Genomic DNA, 10,445 nt, shown 5'->3' with positions numbered 1-10,445 from the left:
ATTGTAGTGAAAGATTTCAGAGGAACAAGAATTAAAGTAAACGAAATTTGAAAGACTTGAGTACAAAATGCATTTTTTCTTTTATTTTCTTAAATTGAGGGTTCCCTTTCAGGAAATAAATAAGATGTAGGACCGAGAGGACAGTATTTATCAATTTGTTTCGGTTAAATTTTATTAATTTGTTTCGGTAGTAAAAACGCTTTTTTTGTAAATAAGTGATTTAATTACTAATTTTATTCTTCTGTTTGTTTGGATTTTTAACTCATATGAATATTATATAAAATAGACAGTAATCAGATATATTTTATATATTAAGATAAATAATAAAAAAAAAACAGGTAACAATTGACCTTAACACGTGTACTCTCAGACGAATGATAGGCACTTATTTTGATGAGTATTTCATATACACTTATGAAAACAAAGTAAAAAATATAGTACGATACAAGTATTGCCTAAGTACTTTCACTTTCTATTCCACTTCTTACAAACCAACTTTCACTTACATCAAAATATGAAAGAACGATTCCAAGTGAAAGAAAACTGTCTTGTCAGTCTAATACTACGCTGCTCCTAGTGGTGATCACAAAGCAACATTACTAACCAGCCATTTGAGCTACCGATCCAACGTTGGCGTAAATCAGTAGTTTTATCTCCTGTTAATCGTAGTGAATACGAAATATATCTCGATAATAATCGTTTAAAACATTATTGGTTATTTATATATCAATCAACTTCATCTCCTACACTGATAAAACTGTAAGTAAAAAATGTGTTATAAAAAATAAAAACTATTGTATAATTACACCCTTTTATTAAACTAGAAAATTATAAAATACTCTTAAACTTCAAATCGGCTAAATAAATTGTATAACATTTCATTATGTAGAATAATTTTTTTTCTAGCACTTTTCAGCAATTATTTTACATAATTATTAAAAAAAATTACTTAAGCTTAAATTTTAAAATAAATAAAAAAAAGAAAGTTAATTAGATTTTTATAAAATGTTAATATGTTTATAGGTGTGTAGAATAATAAGTTTCTGTTCGAATTTTAAGTATTTATAAAAAATGTTCATACATTTATTTTTTAAAAATTACTCTTTTACAGGCTTAAAAAAAATGAGGAAGTTCTCGATTCGAATCGGTTTTTTATTTTTGATTGTATGTTCAAGCTATATATACTCTTCTACGTTAAATGGGCTGTTATTTTGGATATTTTTTTATTTTGTTGAGAAAATTCAGCGGTGTTCTCATTGTAAAACGTTTTTGAAAGGGAAAAATCGACATTGTTTATATAAACAATTAGAAGATAGTTTCTTTTTTTGTCATAATTACTGGATTATTTCGAAAAGATATATGTAACTTAATGTTATTGTGACATTTAAGTTATTTTCGTATGAAATTAAGAAAATGTTTCATATAATTTGAGTAAAAAGTAAAAAATATTTCGGTATTCTAGAGAATTTTAGTTCACGCTAGACCGAGATTTCTTTACGTCTTTTTTGTTCTTTTTATTTTAATCAAGAAACAAATTTCTTGTCACCTTTGCGTTTTTTTCGAACGGCTTTTTTCCGTACAAGTAGCAGTTTTGTCGGCTCCAGTATAAAACAAGAAATAAAACTAAAAAAAATTAGTATAGATTTAAAAAATCTGGAAGTAATACTTTTCATTCTTCGACATCGTCTTAATAATATTCAGCTTAGTGCTAACTTCAAAAAAAGAAATATCGAAAAAATCTTTTTTTTTTACTTTTAAAGGAATTTTTAAAGAAATATTTTTTGAAATTTTTATATAAAAATTAATTTAAAAAAAAAACCTATAAAATCGACGTAAAAAATTGTTAAATGAGCGGATTTGAAGTCCACTCTTATTATACACACGGACTGAACCATGAGTGTCCTTATACGTTGACTGGTCTCACTCGAAAGTACGATTTCAAACGCTTGTCAACTGTGTGTTAAATAAAGTACATCTTAGTACTTTAGTATCTTAATGTCAGCGATCAGTTATTTCCTAACAATTAGTTCTGTGGAAAAATATAAAAGAAATAGTAGGGTATTTAAGAATTTGTATTAATAACGAGACAAAAAAAGAATATTTTTATAAATATATAGTAATCATTACTGTTTAATTAAATGTGATTTACCATTTCGCTGTATCGTTAGTTTTGGTAAATCGTCGGTAACAATAAATTATTACATGATTCATTCAATACTATAACTGGTTTTCAAACCCGTAAATGAGATGCAACATGATACTTAACGGTGGTTCAGATAATAAAACTTTAATTGTGAGAAAATTAGTTTTCGATAGTCGGATCAGGTATGAGGATAACTCAAATACATTTTCTACCGATAATATTTATACTACCAGGAAATCGGTTAAATTTTCTGTCTACTTTGAAAAATTTGATGGGTGGGAATTTACTGGAATTTCCAAAGGTAAACAGTACAACCATTTTAAGTAGCTGTTTTCGTAGGTTCAAAGTGAAAGTGTATATGAAATGAGTTTGCTAAAGTGTACCATCCAGTTATTTTAGTTTTGTACACCTATTGAAACACAGTCCAATTATTATTATTATTAAAAATTATATAATTTTCAAATCGAACAATGTTTTTAACTGAATAAAAAAATTAAGTTACAAATATGTTTACAAATATGGTCCGATGATTATGCAAGTACTCAGGATATCAAAAAATAATTAAGCAAAAAAACTGATGAATATATATATTTATTTATTTTCGTTTTCTACTTTCAACGGCAAGCCATCATCTTCAGAAAATGTTGAAATGAAAATAAAAGTTAAAAAATTAGATTATAAAGTATTTTCAGGTTAATTCATTAATTTCTAAGTTAAGATTAGTTTTAATATAATAAGACTTAAACTAACATAAAATATTATTATTTAATCGTTTAATAAATATTTTTCAATAAAAATATTTAAAAAATGTAAAAAAACCGTACATTTTGTTATTTTCGAACTGTTTTGTCTGATTAATTAAAATAAATGTGTTTCTGTTCGTGTGCCTTGCTATTTTTATTTTAAAAATTAGAAAAAAACTTTAGTAAATAAATTTTTTTTATATACACAGTATTTCTAAAATGTTGAGCTGGCTATACTTTTTCAGATTCTACTTGTAAAACAAAACAATAAGTATCCTAGGAAAAATAGCAATTTCTCCTTCGTTCTGCCCCTGTCCACCATTTTGTTTTTTTTATATAAAACTTTATATTTCAAGTTCGGAAGACGAATTACATTAATTTGGTAAGCCTCTTGGTAATAAAGCTTTAAAATTAGTAAAAAGTCAGGACTTAAATAACTTGGAAAATTACAAAATGGCGGCCATTTTTATTTTTCAATCCGTTATATCTCCCTAAATATTAGTTTTATCAAAATTTATGTTATTTGCTAAAATATTAAGCCTTTTATTTTGTACAAAATGATATTTTATGTTTTAAAGTCTGTTGACAAATAGCCGAGTTATGGCAGAAAATTGATATTGTAATTTTGTGCATAATTATTAGGTCTATTATTGTGAGAAAATTATTACTTAATTTGATTCTAATATACAATACTAGAATGAACAGTATATAAAAACAATTAATATTTAATTGAATTGGACGTAAAGTGGAGGACATGAAAATATCAATTTTCTCAGAATTAAATTCTCTACAAGTTTTGATAATAAATTTTACGCATTTATTACACATCTAACAAAGCTTTTTATATTACAAACGTAAAAAACGTATTTTTAGATAACACATTTTTCTGTTTTATGTCGGATGTTAAGAAAACTATTAGAAATATGGTTCTGAAACCATTCAGTTTGTCAGGTCAAAAACTTTAAGTCAAGTTTACCCCCTTAATTTGGGTTCCTAGAATTTCATTATAGTTTTATTTCATCTTTTATCTAGAAAACAAGGCGAAATCTTTCACTAGCCGTAACTCGCTAACGGTTCGTTTCTGGACCCACTTTTATGTGAAATTTTTTCTTATAATATATATTTATATTACTAAAACATTTTTTCACTTATTTTTATTTTTTTTTGTTTTTCCGTTGCGTACTTTGGTAGAGATCTGTGTTTCTTCAGAATGGAATTTTTTTATTGAAATACAGTAATTAAAAACTTAATTAAATTTAAAAAAAAAAAACTAATGGTAGATATTTGCTGGCATGCAATTTTTTATCTATTTAATGGTTTTAAAGAATTTCTTGACTGAAATAATCAACATCATAAAAAATTTCTTTGTTTCGCATGTATTTTAAAAATCAACTCGTTAGCAAACCAGAAGTAATTTTTAAAAAAAATAAAGAATTAGCATTTTAAATATTGATGATGCATTAAAAACTAATATTTTTGATTTTAAAAAAATAAAAAACAAGATTAAATAAAAAAATGAAATTGATAAAAAACTTTTAAATAATACAGTGGAGCCTCGTTTATCTTTTTTTTCGTTGTCGCGAAAAAGGGATGGGAAGACAACTCTCCTTTTATGAATATGGCTGGGTAACGATGATTATTCCTGTTTATTTTAATTAAAATAACTACTACGGTTGAAAATCGAATTTACAGCTTTAACAAAAAACAATTTAAACAGAATAGAATTCTATAGTAATTTATTCTTAAAAAATTGAAGAAAAAAGAATTAAAAATTCATGGCAAACATAACTCATGGAATTCCCAAATTAGTTACGTTGAGTGATCAACGTATATTGTATATGCACTCTACCATTACAAGTACAAAAATGTGATTTACAATGAACCTTACTTAATAGTGACGTGTTAATAGCGCAACTAATGCATGAATTTTTTTATAAATGGAAATATTAATTGTAAGTATACATTGTACGGCCTCATGTTTTTAGAAATAAAGAAAGGCCTAATTGACAGATGTCATTCTTCGAACACTTTTAATAAACTCAGAAAATCTTTATAAAAACCCCTCTCTTTCAAATTATCTTCCCCACTGAGAACTGGGACATCCAAATCCTCTTGCCCATCTATCAAGTTGAGAACCGTACCTGCTTTAAGTAACAATAATAAAGACATATAGTAGTAATAATACTGTAAAATAAAAGAAAATTCTTTAGGGATTATTTCATTATAAAAATTGACCTTCAAATGCTATATGAAAAAAAAAAAATATATAATTTCGAGGGTCAACAAGAAGTATGAAATCTTTCATACTTCTAACATATAGAAATACCTGCTACTAAACAATTTTTAGATCTTTACTTTCGTTTTATAAGCCTTCCTATTGGTCCGCAACAAATAAAAATGGTGATCGATGATCATAGATTATAGAGAAGAGAAAAAAATAAATTCAGCCAGCCCATTGATACTGGTATCAGTAGAATCGATAGTAAAAGTTAGCATCGATATCTCTAAACGGTCCTTTATACTAGAAAATAAGACAGGTTGTAAAACAGTTTTTTCTACAACTTTTTTTTTTTTAAATATTTTAAAACTTAAAAATTTTCTGAAAGTTTTTAAATGTTCCATTTCCAAAGCTCAGTATTATGGCATCTGAAAAGCAGATACTTCTTTTAGCCGCAGTATGTTTTTTATTGTTAAAAAAATGAGAAAAATAGTTTTTGGGTACAACTATCTCGTAGAGAGATAAATATTGTGCTAGTCACCATATATACAAATACTGCCAAAACTGAAAAATTCAGATATGGGGTACAGGAAGTAATTTTTACTGGATAGGGCACGGAGAATTATTTATTTAACTACGTATAGTACTCGTACTTAATTACGTTTCATAATGTGAAACGATCTTATAATATGGGACATGCTTTTAATACAATTTTTTCTTTGTCTTTTCTGATGCTGAACGAGAAAAGTGAAAATTAATTCAAAAAACTTCTCTTTTGAATTTAACACGCTTTAAAACAAATTTTTTATAAACTGTAAATACCCTTAGCAATTAATATGTGGAATCAAAGTAACCTTAATATATTATTTTTTTCCTTTATTTGTAAAATAAAGGTTAGTGATGTATTATTACTCAACTCGCGTTTATTTCAATTGAAATAATCCGAATTTTAGTACTTTTCGATTAAAATTTAATTAACCACAAAAACTGCCCATTTATTTTACTGTCTAGTCAAGAGAGCTTAGATTTACAAAATTGCTCGAATTTTTGTATTTGTGTTCGAAAAATGAGTGCCCGTAAAAGATGGAAATACATAAAAAAATATTTAAAAGAATATTTTGTCCCAGACAGAAGTGTTTACCGAACGTGGAAGTATCAATAAAAACATTTTCATTGTTTCTCAAAATTTGGTCTTGTGCAGTCCAATCTGAGACGTGTGGTTAGTTAACTGAAATCCTACCATCACCAAATAACACCAGTACCCACGATGTAGTGTTCAAATCTGAATAAAAGCAACTACTTTTATTAGGATTCGAACCTGAGAACTCTCGACTTCGAAATCAACTGATTTACGACGACGAGTTTTACCACTAGACCACCCCGGCGTGTTATTCCCTGAAGTCAATAAAGGTGTTATTTTTAGGACTGAATATCTCATACGTTTTCGTAAATTTGGTCTGCTGATAAACAACCGTGTATTTGACTCCGTGAAAAAAAACAACAAGAAACCACTTCACTCCTTACTTTCCCTAGTAAGTCAGGCATGGGAGTTTTGTTATTTTTAAGGATGGCTACCTCATTTTTAGAAATGACTTACAACTCATGTCAGTCGCTTACAACAGTTCGATGTTGGTACCTACATACAGGTTACAAGATTTTGGCAATATTTTATATATCTACTAGCGTACCCCGTCGCGACTTCGCCCACAATATAGATGTAGCCTCACTCGCAATGCTTTTTTAATAGCAAACTTATATTTTTATAAATAAAAAAATATTAAATCAACAATATTATATTTAGATTTTCATTAAATCCTGATAAAACTGTAAACAAAAATTTTATGAAAAATACTGAAGGAATATAAACAAACAATGAATTGTTTGAATATAGAAAAACAATGAATTGTTGCCCAAAACTTAAACAAAGGAAAACAAAAAAAGGAAGATAAGAAAATTGAACAATATTTCATAGACCAATCCATTATATGAATGAATTAAAATAGTTCAATATAAAAGTCCAATAAAGATAAACAAAAAATTTATTACAATCCCAAATCTAGCATCCCCATCACGGCTTCGCCCGTGCTCTATGGTTACTTGCGCTTCCCGTCACGATCAGAGGGTTATGACTCGCTTCGCTCTCCCTTCCCGTTTTCTCCCGTTCCCCTCTTATTCTCTCGTTTATCATTCCCTTGCTCCCCTTTCCCCTTTCCATTCCTATTTTCTCTTTTCCATTTCCTTTTCCCGTTTTCCCTTCCCCTGTTTTCCATTTTCCCTTTTTCGATTTTTCCCTTCCACCATTCTTCTCCGGTTTTCGATTCCAGTTGGTTTTCGATGAATTTCGGTATAGGTTCATTTTGTTGCTAAGCAGAAATCATGGTAATATTCTTTGTTATTTCTAATTTAAAAACAAAGCCATCTCCGGACACATGTTTATTATGAACTTTTTCATTATTTTAAACAGAGAAATAAGCTGTAAAATTTAACGGCATTCTTCTGGAGCACTCACACACTCATTCTGTCGCTCTGCGCGCGCACAGAATAATATTATGTATTAATATTATTTATTTGACAGATATAATGAATTACTTCATTTCCATGCTTTACCTACGCTTTTAATCTCAACCAATTTTTTTGCATCTGACTTTTTCAGTTATTTGCTTTACATATTCTCATTTTTGAATTCCATTTTAATTTAATTATTTATTTATTTTAAATTTAATTTAATTTTAATTCTAATTAAATTTATTTAATCCCCTTCCTCTTCCCCCATTTCCCTTTCACCGTTCATCTTTCCTCTTTTATCTTTTCCCTTTCCATTTCCTTTCCCCCATTTTCCCCTTTTATTTTTTACATTTTCCCCTTCTTTCCTTTTACCTTTTTCGATTTTCCCTATTTCACTTTTCCGATTTTTCCCTTTCTCCCTTCTTCACCGCGCGTAAATCGGTCCAGTAGTTTTTTAGTCTATAGCGGACACACATATCGGAAACATTGCAATGGAATCGTAAAATATTTAGTATAGCGCATGTTGCATTTACGTCCAACAGATAGTGCTGTTAACAGAAAATTAAATTTTTTATCGATTTGAACCAAAATCAAAATCAAAATTTCGCAAAATCCTTTCTTAGTGCATACCTACTTAAAGATACGAAGGTACCCTGAAAAGTCTCTACCTATAATAGTTTTGGTTGTACGTTGATTATGAGTCAGTGAATCAGTCAGGATATTTTCTTTTACATAAGAGATTGGTCATATGAAGAATTTTATAAATGTTGATGGCGAACCTTCTTACCGTAATAAATCAGATAACGCTAAATGTGAGATATTCCAAAACCTAGTAATAGGTTTTTTCCAAAAGGATCTGTTTATTTAAGAACAAAACATTATAATTCCGTTCACCCTTTTTTAAAAAGACAACCTCAATCAACTAATAAAAAATATAAATATATGCATTAAAAAATAATTTTTTTACTACCTATGGAAAAAAAATCAACGCTATACCAGATTAGCTGACATTATAATAATTTGTTTAAATTTTTGCTACATGTACTTCGGCAATAAATAATTTTATTATTTCTAAATAATGAATAATGTAAAAATGTCCTCGCGACTCCAACTTGGCTGTTCTTGTTCATAGAGAAGATGTTTATCCCTCTTATAAGTATTTTTTCATTACTGTTACATATGTTTATATTGATTGCTTTTGTGTACTTTGTCTGAGTAGAATATTACTATCAAAACTTTTATTAAGAATATTTTTTAATTTTTATATTAATTTTATAATAATTATGAAAATATTTTATATTTTTTGGAGAAAGGAGTTCTAAATGTTCTCCTTCACTTTTTACACAATATTCAGCTCGATTTAATTTTTTCTGAAATTTTTTGCAACTCGAAAATTACGCAGGAACATGTTCATATGAACGTTTAACTTTATTTTTACTTGTAGAATGTGTCCTGAAATTCTTTCCGTCTTTTTTTTTTTATTATTTATTATTACGCATAAATAATTATTTGCATAATTCTTACGTATTAGTTTACTTTTCTAAAATAGAGAAAGTTCTAAATTATTTTAAGATAAATAACGAACAAAATAAAAACGAGGATATACTTAAAAAAAGAACAACGTTTTATGGGAAGTTATAAAAAAAAATCGTTCGCTATACATTTAAAACTTATACTGGCAATTAGAACTTTCATTTTAAGTAGTAATAAATATTATATTTTTAAAGAAAAAAAACACAATGTGCATAGTGAAATCAATCTATATTCAACCAAACTGAATTTTAAACAGTTCGTATACATACAAGAAAAACCTTAAAAGATATAATAAAAATTATAGTCTTTAAAATTCTTTAAAATAAACATTATGATCTTAAAATTATCTTTACCGATAAATTTAAAGCTTAAAAATTCGCTTCATAATAACAGTAAAATCAAAGAAACTTCTTTTTCTTATTTTTTAATAATTTTTCTAATGACTTATGAAATTCCATTTCATTACTCAAAATTTGACTTAAAAAATCTGATGTGGACACCACAAGACTTCCTTGTATGCCGATTATTAATAAATCAATATATAAATTTAAAAAAAAGGAAATGAAGTCGGATTCGAATCGATGTGCTCTTCCTCTTGTAAGATAAATTATTTCATTAACTAAAATTTTATTTGGCTATAACTCTGAAACCAATGAAAATAAGTACCACTTATGATATATCGTTGAAAAGCTCTCATTGAGGGCTTACTACTGCAAGCAATTAAGAAAAAGTCCAAAATCCAAATTTTTGGATTTTGGACTTTTTTAATTAAAATGTATGGATTTATCAATAATTATTTACCTCTGACTGTAAAAATTTTTACAATAAATATAATTCAATAACAAAAAAAAAAAAAGAAAAAAATGAATAAACAGAAGTTATTAGTGAAATAAAATTTTATGTACTTTTCATTTTAAAAAAATGTGTATATGTAATTTAATCGGCGTACAAGGAAGTCATATGGTGTCACATCAGATCTTTTTTTTAAAAATATTATTCAACATTACGCCCACTATGAAAAAAAGTAAAAATACATTCTATAATAGCTATAAGTAAATAATTTATCATTTTTCTTGATCTTGCCTTAAAAATTTTACTTTTATCAACCATTTTTCAGAGGATTATAAAATAATATTTTATTATTAAATATTATAATATTTAGTTATTATAAGTATAGGTTATTAAATTCGTAACGAATTACCGAACAGTTTATTATAACAGTTTTGATAAGCTCATAAAAATTGTGTATAGAAAAGAAAAATGATTATTTCAAATAATAATGATAAAGTGATTTTTGACAATA

The 10,445-nt window shown here is 27.0% G+C and overlaps 1 protein-coding gene across 1 annotated transcript in view; it reads left to right on the top strand.

Annotated features, from left to right (window-relative positions):
* Positions 1-470: 470 nt before the first annotated feature.
* The window catches only part of LOC142322943 (retinol dehydrogenase 14), an 88,331-nt gene continuing 78,356 nt past the window's right edge, over positions 471-10,445 (top strand). The window contains exon 1 of the mRNA XM_075362036.1: positions 471-759. The gene's annotated coding sequence lies outside the window, so the exon portion shown is untranslated. The remainder of the gene's footprint in view (positions 760-10,445) is intronic.

This window comes from Lycorma delicatula, chromosome 4 (assembly GCF_047948215.1).
Source record: "Lycorma delicatula isolate Av1 chromosome 4, ASM4794821v1, whole genome shotgun sequence".
NCBI classification, from domain to species: domain Eukaryota; kingdom Metazoa; phylum Arthropoda; class Insecta; order Hemiptera; family Fulgoridae; genus Lycorma; species Lycorma delicatula.
Note: the sequence above shows the minus strand (reverse complement) of the source record. Positions and strands in the feature narration are given on the sequence as shown.